Source organism: Nerophis lumbriciformis, linkage group LG24 (assembly GCF_033978685.3).
Source record: "Nerophis lumbriciformis linkage group LG24, RoL_Nlum_v2.1, whole genome shotgun sequence".
In the NCBI taxonomy this organism is placed as follows: Eukaryota; Metazoa; Chordata; class Actinopteri; order Syngnathiformes; family Syngnathidae; genus Nerophis; species Nerophis lumbriciformis.
Window position 1 is genome coordinate 4,246,096 of NC_084571.2, and position 12,268 is coordinate 4,258,363.

The following is a 12,268-nucleotide window of genomic DNA, read 5'->3' on the forward strand; positions in this document are numbered from 1 at the left end:
GATATGTTTAGCAGCATCTGTGTTATGTAATATGAGTAAAGGTGTTCACTTTCTGAATTACCCGGCAGTAAAGAGCATTTTAAAAAGTATGTCACATATTCTATTTAATAATAATAATAATAATAATAATAACTGGGATTTATATAGCGCTTTTCTAAGTACTCAAAGTCGCTTTACATGTTGAACCCATCATTCATTCACACCTGGTGGTGGTAAGCTACTTTCATAGCCACAGCTGCCCTGGGGTAGACTGACGGAAGCGTGGCTGCAATTTGCACCAATGGCCCCTCCGACCACCACCTATCATTCATCATTCAATTCACCGGTGTGAGTGGCTCCGGGGGTAAAGGGTTAAGTGTCCTGCCCAAGGACACAACGGCAGTGATTTTTTTTGGATGGTAAGAGGCAGGGAGTGAACCTGCAACCCTCAGGTTTCTGGCACGGTTGCTCTACCCACTACGCCATGCCGCCCCGGCAGCAAAACCCAAGAAAAACCCAAGAAAAACATGACTATTTTATCAGTTTCACTTGTTTTTAAGTCAAATTAGCAGATAAAACATGTTATTAGTGACCTCCAAGACACAGAGTGTCTGAAGTTGGTCAATTTCATTCTTTGGCTTGTCGTAAAATAAAGTGAAGGTTTTTTTTGTTTGTTTTTTAGCTCTTTTTCTGTCTTTTTTGCAGCAAAACACAAGAAAAACATGACTATTATATCAGTTGCACTTGTTTTTAAGTCAAATTAGCAGATAAAACGTGTTATTAGTGACCTCCAAGACACAGAGTATCTAAAGTTGGGTAATATCATTCTTTGGCTTGTCGTAAAATAAAGTGAAGGTTTTTTTGTTTTTTTAATCTCTTTTTCTCTTGTTTTTTCAGCAAAACACAAGAAAAACATACTAGTAAATCAGCTGAACTTGTTTTTAAGTCAAATTAGCAGATACAACGTGTTATTAGTGACCTCCAAGACAGAGTGTCCAAAGTTGGTCAATTTCATTCTTTAGCTTGTTGTAAAATAAAGTGAAGGTTTTTGTTTTTTTTAAATCTCTTTTTCTCTTTTTTTTGCAGCAAAACACAAGAAAAACATGACTATTATACCAGCTGCACTTGTTTTTAAGTCAAATTAGCGGATAAAACGTGTTATTAGTGACCTCCAAGACAGAGTGTCTAAAGTTGGTCAATTTCATTCTTTGGCTTGTCGTAAAATAAAGTGAAGGTTTTTTTGTTTTTTTTAAATCTCTTTTTCTCTTTTTTTGCAGCAAAACACAAGAAAAACATGACTATTATATCAGCTGCACTTGTTTTTAAGTCAAATTAGCGGATAAAACGTGTTATTAGTGACCTCCAAGACAGAGTGTCTAAAGTTGGTCAATTTCATTCTTTGGCTTGTCGTAAAATAAAGTGAAGGTTTTTTTTGTTTTTTTTTAATGTTTTTTTCTCTTTTTTTGCAGCAAAATACAAGAAAAATATGACTATTATATCAGTTGCACTTGTTTTTAAGTCAAATTAGCAGATAAAACATGTTATTAGTGACCTCCAAGACACAGAGTGTCTGAAGTTGGTCAATTTCATTCTTTGGCTTGTCGTAAAATAAAGTGAAGGTTTTTTTGTTTTGTTTTTAGCTCTTTTTCTCTCTTTTTTGCAGCAAAACACAAGAAAAACATGACTATTATATCAGTTGCACTTGTTTTTAAGTCAAATTAGCAGATAAAACGTGTTATTAGTGACCTCCAAGACACAGAGTATCTAAAGTTGGGTAATATCATTCTTTGGCTTGTCGTAAAATAAAGTGAAGGTTTTTTTGTTTTTTTAATCTCTTTTTCTCTTGTTTTTTCAGCAAAACACAAGAAAAACATACTAGTAAATCAGCTGAACTTGTTTTTAAGTCAAATTAGCAGATACAACGTGTTATTAGTGACCTCCAAGACACAGAGTGTCCAAAGTTGGTCAATTTCATTCTTTAGCTTGTCGTAAAACAAAGTGAAGGTTTTTGTTTTTTTTAAATCTCTTTTTCTCTTTTTTCGCAGCAAAACACAAGAAAAACATGACTATTATATCAGTTGCACTTGTTTTTAAGTCAAATTAGCAGATAAAACGTGTTATTAGTGACCTCCAAGACACAGAGTGTCTAAAGTTGTTCGATTTCATTCTTTGGCTTGTCGTAAAATAAAGTGAAGGTTTTTTTTGTTTTGTTTTTTATCTCTTTTTCTCTTTTTTTTGCAGCAAAACACAAGAAAAACATGACTATTATATCAGCTGCACTTGTTTTTATGTCAAATTAGCGGATAAAACGTGTTATTAGTGACCTCCAAGACAGAGTGTCTAAAGTTGGTCAATTTCATTCTTTGGCTTGTCGTAAAATAAAGTGAAGTTTTTTTTTGTTTTTTTTTAAATGTCTTTTTCTCTTTTTTTGCAGCAAAACACAAGAAAAATATGACTATTATATCAGTTACACTTGTTTTTAAGTCAAATTAGCAGATAAAACGTGTTATTAGTGACCTCCAAGACACAGAGTATCTAAAGTTGGGTAATATCATTCTTTGGCTTGTCGTAAAATAAAGTGAAGGTTTTTTTGTTTTTTTAATCTCTTTTTCTCTTGTTTTTTCAGCAAAACACAAGAAAAACATACTAGTAAATCAGCTGAACTTGTTTTTAAGTCAAATTAGCAGATACAACGTGTTATTAGTGACCTCCAAGACAGAGTGTCCAAAGTTGGTCAATTTCATTCTTTAGCTTGTTGTAAAATAAAGTGAAGGTTTTTGTTTTTTTTAAATCTCTTTTTCTCTTTTTTTTGCAGCAAAACACAAGAAAAACATGACTATTATACCAGCTGCACTTGTTTTTAAGTCAAATTAGCGGATAAAACGTGTTATTAGTGACCTCCAAGACAGAGTGTCTAAAGTTGGTCAATTTCATTCTTTGGCTTGTCGTAAAATAAAGTGAAGGTTTTTTTGTTTTTTTTAAATCTCTTTTTCTCTTTTTTTGCAGCAAAACACAAGAAAAACATGACTATTATATCAGCTGCACTTGTTTTTAAGTCAAATTAGCGGATAAAACGTGTTATTAGTGACCTCCAAGACAGAGTGTCTAAAGTTGGTCAATTTCATTCTTTGGCTTGTCGTAAAATAAAGTGAAGGTTTTTTTTGTTTTTTTTTAATGTTTTTTTCTCTTTTTTTGCAGCAAAATACAAGAAAAATATGACTATTATATCAGTTGCACTTGTTTTTAAGTCAAATTAGCAGATAAAACATGTTATTAGTGACCTCCAAGACACAGAGTGTCTGAAGTTGGTCAATTTCATTCTTTGGCTTGTCGTAAAATAAAGTGAAGGTTTTTTTGTTTTGTTTTTAGCTCTTTTTCTCTCTTTTTTGCAGCAAAACACAAGAAAAACATGACTATTATATCAGTTGCACTTGTTTTTAAGTCAAATTAGCAGATAAAACGTGTTATTAGTGACCTCCAAGACACAGAGTATCTAAAGTTGGGTAATATCATTCTTTGGCTTGTCGTAAAATAAAGTGAAGGTTTTTTTGTTTTTTTAATCTCTTTTTCTCTTGTTTTTTCAGCAAAACACAAGAAAAACATACTAGTAAATCAGCTGAACTTGTTTTTAAGTCAAATTAGCAGATACAACGTGTTATTAGTGACCTCCAAGACACAGAGTGTCCAAAGTTGGTCAATTTCATTCTTTAGCTTGTCGTAAAACAAAGTGAAGGTTTTTGTTTTTTTTAAATCTCTTTTTCTCTTTTTTCGCAGCAAAACACAAGAAAAACATGACTATTATATCAGTTGCACTTGTTTTTAAGTCAAATTAGCAGATAAAACGTGTTATTAGTGACCTCCAAGACACAGAGTGTCTAAAGTTGTTCGATTTCATTCTTTGGCTTGTCGTAAAATAAAGTGAAGGTTTTTTTTGTTTTGTTTTTTATCTCTTTTTCTCTTTTTTTTGCAGCAAAACACAAGAAAAACATGACTATTATATCAGCTGCACTTGTTTTTATGTCAAATTAGCGGATAAAACGTGTTATTAGTGACCTCCAAGACAGAGTGTCTAAAGTTGGTCAATTTCATTCTTTGGCTTGTCGTAAAATAAAGTGAAGGTTTTTTTGTTTTTTTAAATCTCTTTTTCTCTTTTTTTGCAGCAAAACACAAGAAAAACATGACTATTATATCAGCTGCACTTGTTTTTAAGTCAAATTAGCGGATAAAACGTGTTATTAGTGACCTCCAAGACAGAGTGTCTAAAGTTGGGTAATATCATTCTTTGGCTTGTCGTAAAATAAAGTGAAGGTTTTTTTGTTTTTTTAATCTCTTTTTCTCTTGTTTTTTCAGCAAAACACAAGAAAAACATACTAGTAAATCAGCTGAACTTGTTTTTAAGTCAAATTAGCAGATAAAACGTGTTATTAGTGACCTCCAAGACACAGAGTGTCCAAAGTTGGTCAATTTCATTCTTTAGCTTGTTGTAAAATAAAGTGAAGGTTTTTGTTTTTTTTAAATCTCTTTTTCTCTTTTTTTTGCAGCAAAACACAAGAAAAACATGACTATTATACCAGCTGCACTTGTTTTTAAGTCAAATTAGCAGATAAAACGTGTTATTAGTGACCTCCAAGACACAGAGTGTCTAAAGTTGGGTAATATCATTCTTTGGCTTGTCGTAAAATAAAGTGAAGGTTTTTTTGTTTTTTTAATCTCTTTTTCTCTTGTTTTTTCAGCAAAACACAAGAAAAACATACCGGTACTAGTAAATCAGCTGAACTTGTTTTTAAGTCAAATTAGCAGATACAACGTGTTATTAGTGACCTCCAAGACAGAGTGTCCAAAGTTGGTCAATTTCATTCTTTAGCTTGTTGTAAAATAAAGTGAAGGTTTTTGTTTTTTTTAAATCTCTTTTTCTCTTTTTTTTGCAGCAAAACACAAGAAAAACATGACTATTATACCAGCTGCACTTGTTTTTAAGTCAAATTAGCGGATAAAACGTGTTATTAGTGACCTCCAAGACAGAGTGTCTAAAGTTGGTCAATTTCATTCTTTGGCTTGTCATAAAATAAAGTGAAGGTTTTTTTGTTTTTTTAAATCTCTTTTTCTCTTTTTTTGCAGCAAAACACAAGAAAAACATGACTATTATATCAGCTGCACTTGTTTTTAAGTCAAATTAGCGGATAAAACGTGTTATTAGTGACCTCCAAGACAGAGTGTCTAAAGTTGGTCAATTTCATTCTTTGGCTTGTCGTAAAATAAAGTGAAGGTTTTTTTTGTTTTTTTTAATGTCTTTTTCTCTTTTTTTGCAGCAAAATACAAGAAAAATATGACTATTATATCAGTTGCACTTGTTTTTAAGTCAAATTAGCAGATAAAACGTGTTATTAGTGATCTCCAAGACACAGAGTGTCTAAAGTTGGGTAATATCATTCTTTGGCTTGTCGTAAAATAAAGTGAAGGTTTTTTTGTTTTTTTAATCTCTTTTTCTCTTGTTTTTTCAGCAAAACACAAGAAAAACATACTAGTAAATCAGCTGAACTTGTTTTTAAGTCAAATTAGCAGATAAAACGTGTTATTAGTGACCTCCAAGACACAGAGTGTCCAAAGTTGGTCAATTTCATTCTTTAGCTTGTAAAATAAAGTGAAGGTTTTTGTTTTTTTTAAATCTCTTTTTCTCTTTTTTTTGCAGCAAAACACAAGAAAAACATGACTATTATACCAGCTGCACTTGTTTTTAAGTCAAATTAGCGGATAAAACGTGTTATTAGTGACCTCCAAGACAGAGTGTCTAAAGTTGGTCAATTTCATTCTTTGGCTTGTCGTAAAATAAAGTGAAGGTTTTTTTGTTTTTTTAAATCTCTTTTTCTCTTTTTTTGCAGCAAAACACAAGAAAAACATGACTATTATATCAGCTGCACTTGTTTTTAAGTCAAATTAGCGGATAAAACGTGTTATTAGTGACCTCCAAGACAGAGTGTCTAAAGTTGGGTAATATCATTCTTTGGCTTGTCGTAAAATAAAGTGAAGGTTTTTTTGTTTTTTTAATCTCTTTTTCTCTTGTTTTTTCAGCAAAACACAAGAAAAACATACTAGTAAATCAGCTGAACTTGTTTTTAAGTCAAATTAGCAGATAAAACGTGTTATTAGTGACCTCCAAGACACAGAGTGTCTAAAGTTGGTCAATTTCATTCTTTGGCTTGTCGTAAAATAAAGTGAAGGTTTTTTTGTTTTTTTAAATCTCTTTTTCTCTTTTTTTGCAGCAAAACACAAGAAAAACATGACTATTATATCAGCTGCACTTGTTTTTAAGTCAAATTAGCGGATAAAACGTGTTATTAGTGACCTCCAAGACAGAGTGTCTAAAGTTGGTCAATTTCATTCTTTGGCTTGTCGTAAAATAAAGTGAAGGTTGTTTTTGTTTTTTTTAATGTCTTTTTCTCTTTTTTTGCAGCAAAATACAAGAAAAATATGACTATTATATCAGTTGCACTTGTTTTTAAGTCAAATTAGCAGATAAAACGTGTTATTAGTGATCTCCAAGACACAGAGTGTCTAAAGTTGGGTAATATCATTCTTTGGCTTGTCGTAAAATAAAGTGAAGGTTTTTTTGTTTTTTTAATCTCTTTTTCTCTTGTTTTTTCAGCAAAACACAAGAAAAACATACTAGTAAATCAGCTGAACTTGTTTTTAAGTCAAATTAGCAGATACAACGTGTTATTAGTGACCTCCAAGACACAGAGTGTCCAAAGTTGGTCAATTTCATTCTTTAGCTTGTCGTAAAATAAAGTGAAGGTTTTTGTTTTTTTTAAATCTCTTTTTCTCTTTTTTCGCAGCAAAACACAAGAAAAACATGACTATTATATCAGTTGCACTTGTTTTTAAGTCAAATTAGCGGATAAAACGTGTTATTAGTGACCTCCAAGACAGAGTGTCTAAAGTTGGTCAATTTCATTCTTTGGCTTGTCGTAAAATAAAGTGAAGGTTTTTTTGTTTTTTTAAATCTCTTTTTCTCTTTTTTTGCAGCAAAACACAAGAAAAACATGACTATTATATCAGCTGCACTTGTTTTTAAGTCAAATTAGCAGATAAAACGTGTTATTAGTGACCTCCAAGACACAGAGTATCTAAAGTTGGGTAATATCATTCTTTGGCTTGTCGTAAAATAAAGTGAAGGTTTTTTTGTTTTTTTAATCTCTTTTTCTCTTGTTTTTTCAGCAAAACACAAGAAAAACATACTAGTAAATCAGCTGAACTTGTTTTTAAGTCAAATTATCAGATACAAGGTGTTATTGGTGACCTCCAAGACACAGAGTGTCTAAAGTTGGTCAATTTCATTCTTTGGCTTGTCGTAAAATAAAGTGAAGGTTTTTTTGTTTTTTTAAATCTCTTTTTCTCTTTTTTTGCAGCAAAACACAAGAAAAACATGACTATTATATCAGCTGCACTTGTTTTTAAGTCAAATTAGCGGATAAAACGTGTTATTAGTGACCTCCAAGACAGAGTGTCTAAAGTTGGTCAATTTCATTCTTTGGCTTGTCGTAAAATAAAGTGAAGGTTTTTTTGTTTTTTTAAATCTCTTTTTCTCTTTTTTTGCAGCAAAACACAAGAAAAACATGACTATTATATCAGTTGCACTTGTTTTTAAGTCAAATTAGCGGATAAAACGTGTTATTAGTGACCTCCAAGACAGAGTGTCTAAAGTTGGTCAATTTCATTCTTTGGCTTGTCGTAAAATAAAGTGAAGGTTTTTTTGTTTTTTTAAATCTCTTTTTCTCTTTTTTTGCAGCAAAACACAAGAAAAACATGCCTATTATATCAGCTGCACTTGTTTTTAAGTCAAATTAGCGGATAAAACGTGTTATTAGTGACCTCCAAGACACAGAGTGTCTAAAGTTGTTCGATTTCATTCTTTGGCTTGTCGTAAAATAAAGTGAAGGTTTTTTTTGTTTTGTTTTTTTATCTCTTTTTCTCTTTTTTTGCAGCAAAACACAAGAAAAACATGACTATTATATCAGTTGCACTTGTTTTTAAGTCAAATTAGCGGATAAAACGTGTTATTAGTGACCTCCAAGACACAGAGTGTCTAAAGTTGGTCAATTTCATTCTTTGGCTTGTCGTAAAATAAAGTGAAGTTTTTTTTGTTTTTTTTAAATCTCTTTTTCTCTTTTTTTGCAGCAAAACACAAGAAAAACATGACTATTATATCAGTTGCACTTGTTTTTAAGTCAAATTAGCAGATAAAACGTGTTATTAGTGACCTCCAAGACAGAGTGTCTAAAGTTGGTCAATTTCATTCTTTAGCTTGTCGTAAAATAAAGTGAAGGTATTTAAAAAAAAAAAAATCTTTATCTCTTTTTTTGCAACAAAACACAAGAAAAACATGACTATTATATCAGCTGCACTTGTTTTTAAGTCAAATTAGCAGAAAAACGTGTTATTAGTGACCTCCTTTTCGTAAAATAAAGTGAAGGTTTTTTTTGTTTTTTTAATCTCTTTCTCTTTTTTTGCAGCAAAACACAAGAAAAACATACTAGTAAATCAGCTGAACTTGTTTTTAAGTCAAATTAGCAGATACAACGTGTTATTAGTGACCTCCAAGACACAGAGTGTCTAAAGTTGGTCAATTTCATTCTTTAGCTTGTCGTAAAATAAAGTGAAGTTTTGTTTTTTTTAAATCTCTTTTTCTCTTTTTTCGCAGCAAAACACAAGAAAAACATGACTATTATATCAGTTGCACTTGTTTTTAAGTCAAATTAGCAGATAAAACGTGTTATTAGTGACCTCCAAGACAGAGTGTCTAAAGTTGTTCGATTTCATTCTTTGGCTTGTCGTAAAATAAAGTGAAGGTTTTTTTTGTTTTGTTTTTTTATCTCTTTTTCTCTTTTTTTGCAGCAAAACACAAGAAAAACATGACTATTATATCAGCTGCACTTGTTTTTAAGTCAAATTAGCGGATAAAACGTGTTATTAGTGACCTCCAAGACAGAGTGTCTAAAGTTGGTCAATTTCATTCTTTGGCTTGTCGTAAAATAAAGTGAAGGTTTTTTTGTTTTTTTAAATCTCTTTTTCTCTTTTTTTGCAGCAAAACACAAGAAAAACATGACTATTATATCAGTTGCACTTGTTTTTAAGTCAAATTAGCAGATAAAACGTGTTATTAGTGACCTCCAAGACAGAGTGTCTAAAGTTGGTCAATTTCATTCTTTAGCTTGTCGTAAAATAAAGTGAAGGTATTTAAAAAAAAAAAAATCTTTATCTCTTTTTTTGCAACAAAACACAAGAAAAACATGACTATTATATCAGCTGCACTTGTTTTTAAGTCAAATTAGCAGAAAAACGTGTTATTAGTGACCTCCAAGACACAGAGTGTCTAAAGTTGGTCAATTTCATTCTTCGGCTTTTCGTAAAATAAAGTGAAGGTTTTTTTTGTTTTTTTAATCTCTTTTTCTCTTTTTTTGCAGCAAAACACAAGAAAAACATACTAGTAAATCAGCTGAACTTGTTTTTAAGTCAAATTAGCAGATACAACGTATTATTAGTGACCTCCAAGACACAGAGTGTCTAAAGTTGGGTAATATCATTCTTTGGCTTGTCGTAAAATAAAGTGAAGGTTTTTTTGTTTTTTTAATCTCTTTTTCTCTTTTTTTTGCAGCAAAACACAAGAAAAACATACTAGTAAATCAGCTGAACTTGTTTTTAAGTCAAATTAGCAGATACAACGTGTTATTAGTGACCTCCAAGACACAGAGTGTCTAAAGTTGGGTAATATCATTCTTTGGCTTGTCGTAAAATAAAGTGAAGGTTTTTTTGTTTTTTTAATCTCTTTCTCTTTTTTTTGCAGCAAAACACAAGAAAAACATACTAGTAAATCAGCTGAACTTGTTTTTAAGTCAAATTAGCAGATACAACGTGTTATTAGTGACCTCCAAGACACAGAGTGTCTAAAGTTGGTCAATTTCATTCTTCGGCTTTTCGTAAAATAAAGTGAAGGGTTTTTTTGTTTTTTTAATCTCTTTTTCTCTTTTTTTGCAGCAAAACACAAGAAAAACATACTAGTAAATCAGCTGAACTTGTTTTTAAGTCAAATTAGCAGATACAACGTATTATTAGTGACCTCCAAGACACAGAGTGTCCAAAGTTGGGTAATATCATTCTTTGGGTTGTCGTAAAATAAAGTGAAGGTTTTTTTGTTTTTTTAATCTCTTTTTCTCTTTTTTTTGCAGCAAAACACAAGAAAAACATACTAGTAAATCAGCTGAACTTGTTTTTAAGTCAAATTAGCAGATACAACGTGTTATTAGTGACCTCCAAGACACAGAGTGTCTAAAGTTGGGTAATATCATTCTTTGGCTTGTCGTAAAATAAAGTGAAGGTTTTTTTGTTTTTTTAATCTCTTTTTCTCTTTTTTTGCAGCAAAACACAAGAAAAACATACTAGTAAATCAGCTGAACTTGTTTTTAAGTCAAATTAGCAGATACGTGTTATTAGTGACCACCAAGACAGAGTGTCTAGTTGGGCAATTTCATTCTTTAGCTTGTCGTAAAATAAAGTGAAGGTTTTTTTGTTTTTATTAAATCTCTTTTTCCGCAACAAAACACAAGAAAAACATGACTATTATATCAGCTGCACTTGTGTTTAAGTCAAATTAGCGGATAAAACGTATTAGTGACCTCCAAGGCACAGAGTGTCTAAAGATGGGTAATATCATTCTTTAGCTTGTCGTAAAATAAAGTGACGTTTTTTTTTGTTTTTTTAATCTCTTTTTCTCTTTTTTTTTGCAGCAAAACACAAGAAAAACATACTTGTAAATCACCTGAACTTGTTTGTAAGTCAAATTAGCAGATACGTGTTATTAGTGACCTCCAAGACACAGAGTGTCTAAAGTTGGTCAATTTCATTATTAGCTTGTCGTAAAATAAAGTGTTTTTTTTGTTTTTTAAAAACTTTTTCTCTTTTTTTGCAACAAAACACAAGAAAAACATGACTATTATGTCAGCTGCACTTGTTTTTAAGTCAAATTAGCAGATAAAACGTGTTATTAGTGACCACCAAGACACAGAATGTCCAAAGTTGGTCAATTTCATTCTTTAGCTTGTCGTAAAATAAAGTGTTTTGTTTTTTTAAAATATCTTTCTCTTTTTTTGCAACAAAACACAAGAAAAACATGACTATTATATCAGCTGCACTTATGCTTAAGTCAAATTAGAAGATAAAACATGTTGTTAGTGACCTCCAAGACACATCCAAAGTTGGGCAATTTCATTATAGCTTGTCGTAAAAATAAAATTATTAATGAGTTGTATTATTAACATGCTAATTTGCTTTGTCAGCTATAACATAAGGAAGGGTGTTTATTTACCTCTCGCTGGAAAAAAGTTCGGACACATCTGTCCTCGACGTTTTAAGGGTTAGCATTGTTAACTTGTGGACATTAGCGCCTCGCTGGAAATGTTACGCACATTAAATTCGGTATTTGTATTGTTACTGAAGTCAGTCGGTATTACCAGGTACAGTCACGTAAAATCAAACTGTACCATATTCCCATACCTTTGTTGCACGTGACATGTCCGGTTGCAGATTCCGTACGTGTCCGTTCAAGCACTCGGCGGGCAAACAAGCATATTTATAATGAACTGTCTATAGGTAATAAGAACGAAACAAGACACTCAAAAATATCAGTTTGCTCTAGCTCAATGCTAATTTTCCATACACTTCTTATCGGTTACCCTTAGCATTTTTTAGAGCTGGGTACCGAATCCCGCCGGTCCTACCAGGCACCGATTCAAGTGAAATCCAACGGTGTGTTACATTACCTGGGTTGTGCGTGACGTTACACCCAGTTGCCGACTCAGTTGGACAATTGGCGTTCACTCCAGCAGCACTGAGAGCGGACTCAGCGAAACTACCACTAATGTTGCAATTTTCAATGCCAACAAAAAAATGGACTCAAAAAACGCTCCAAAGTAAAGTTAGACCTTACTTTTCTGAAAATGCGCTAGCTTGATGCTAATATACATTGTCTTTGCTATTGACGTGCTACTGATTAGCGTTTGCATTTACATGGTAATTTTAACACCTCCAAAGTTGTTAATGAAAACTACAACTAAGATGCACGTTACAATCAAATAGCTAGTGCGTAAAAAGTACAATACTTAAGTAGAAACACTTTATAGGGCGCAACAAAAGACTACTGAACTGACTAGCCAACACACCATAAACTATACAGTACTGCCATCTAACGTCTTGGACCTGCAACTGTAATTGCAACTTATGCAAATGATACCCAGAA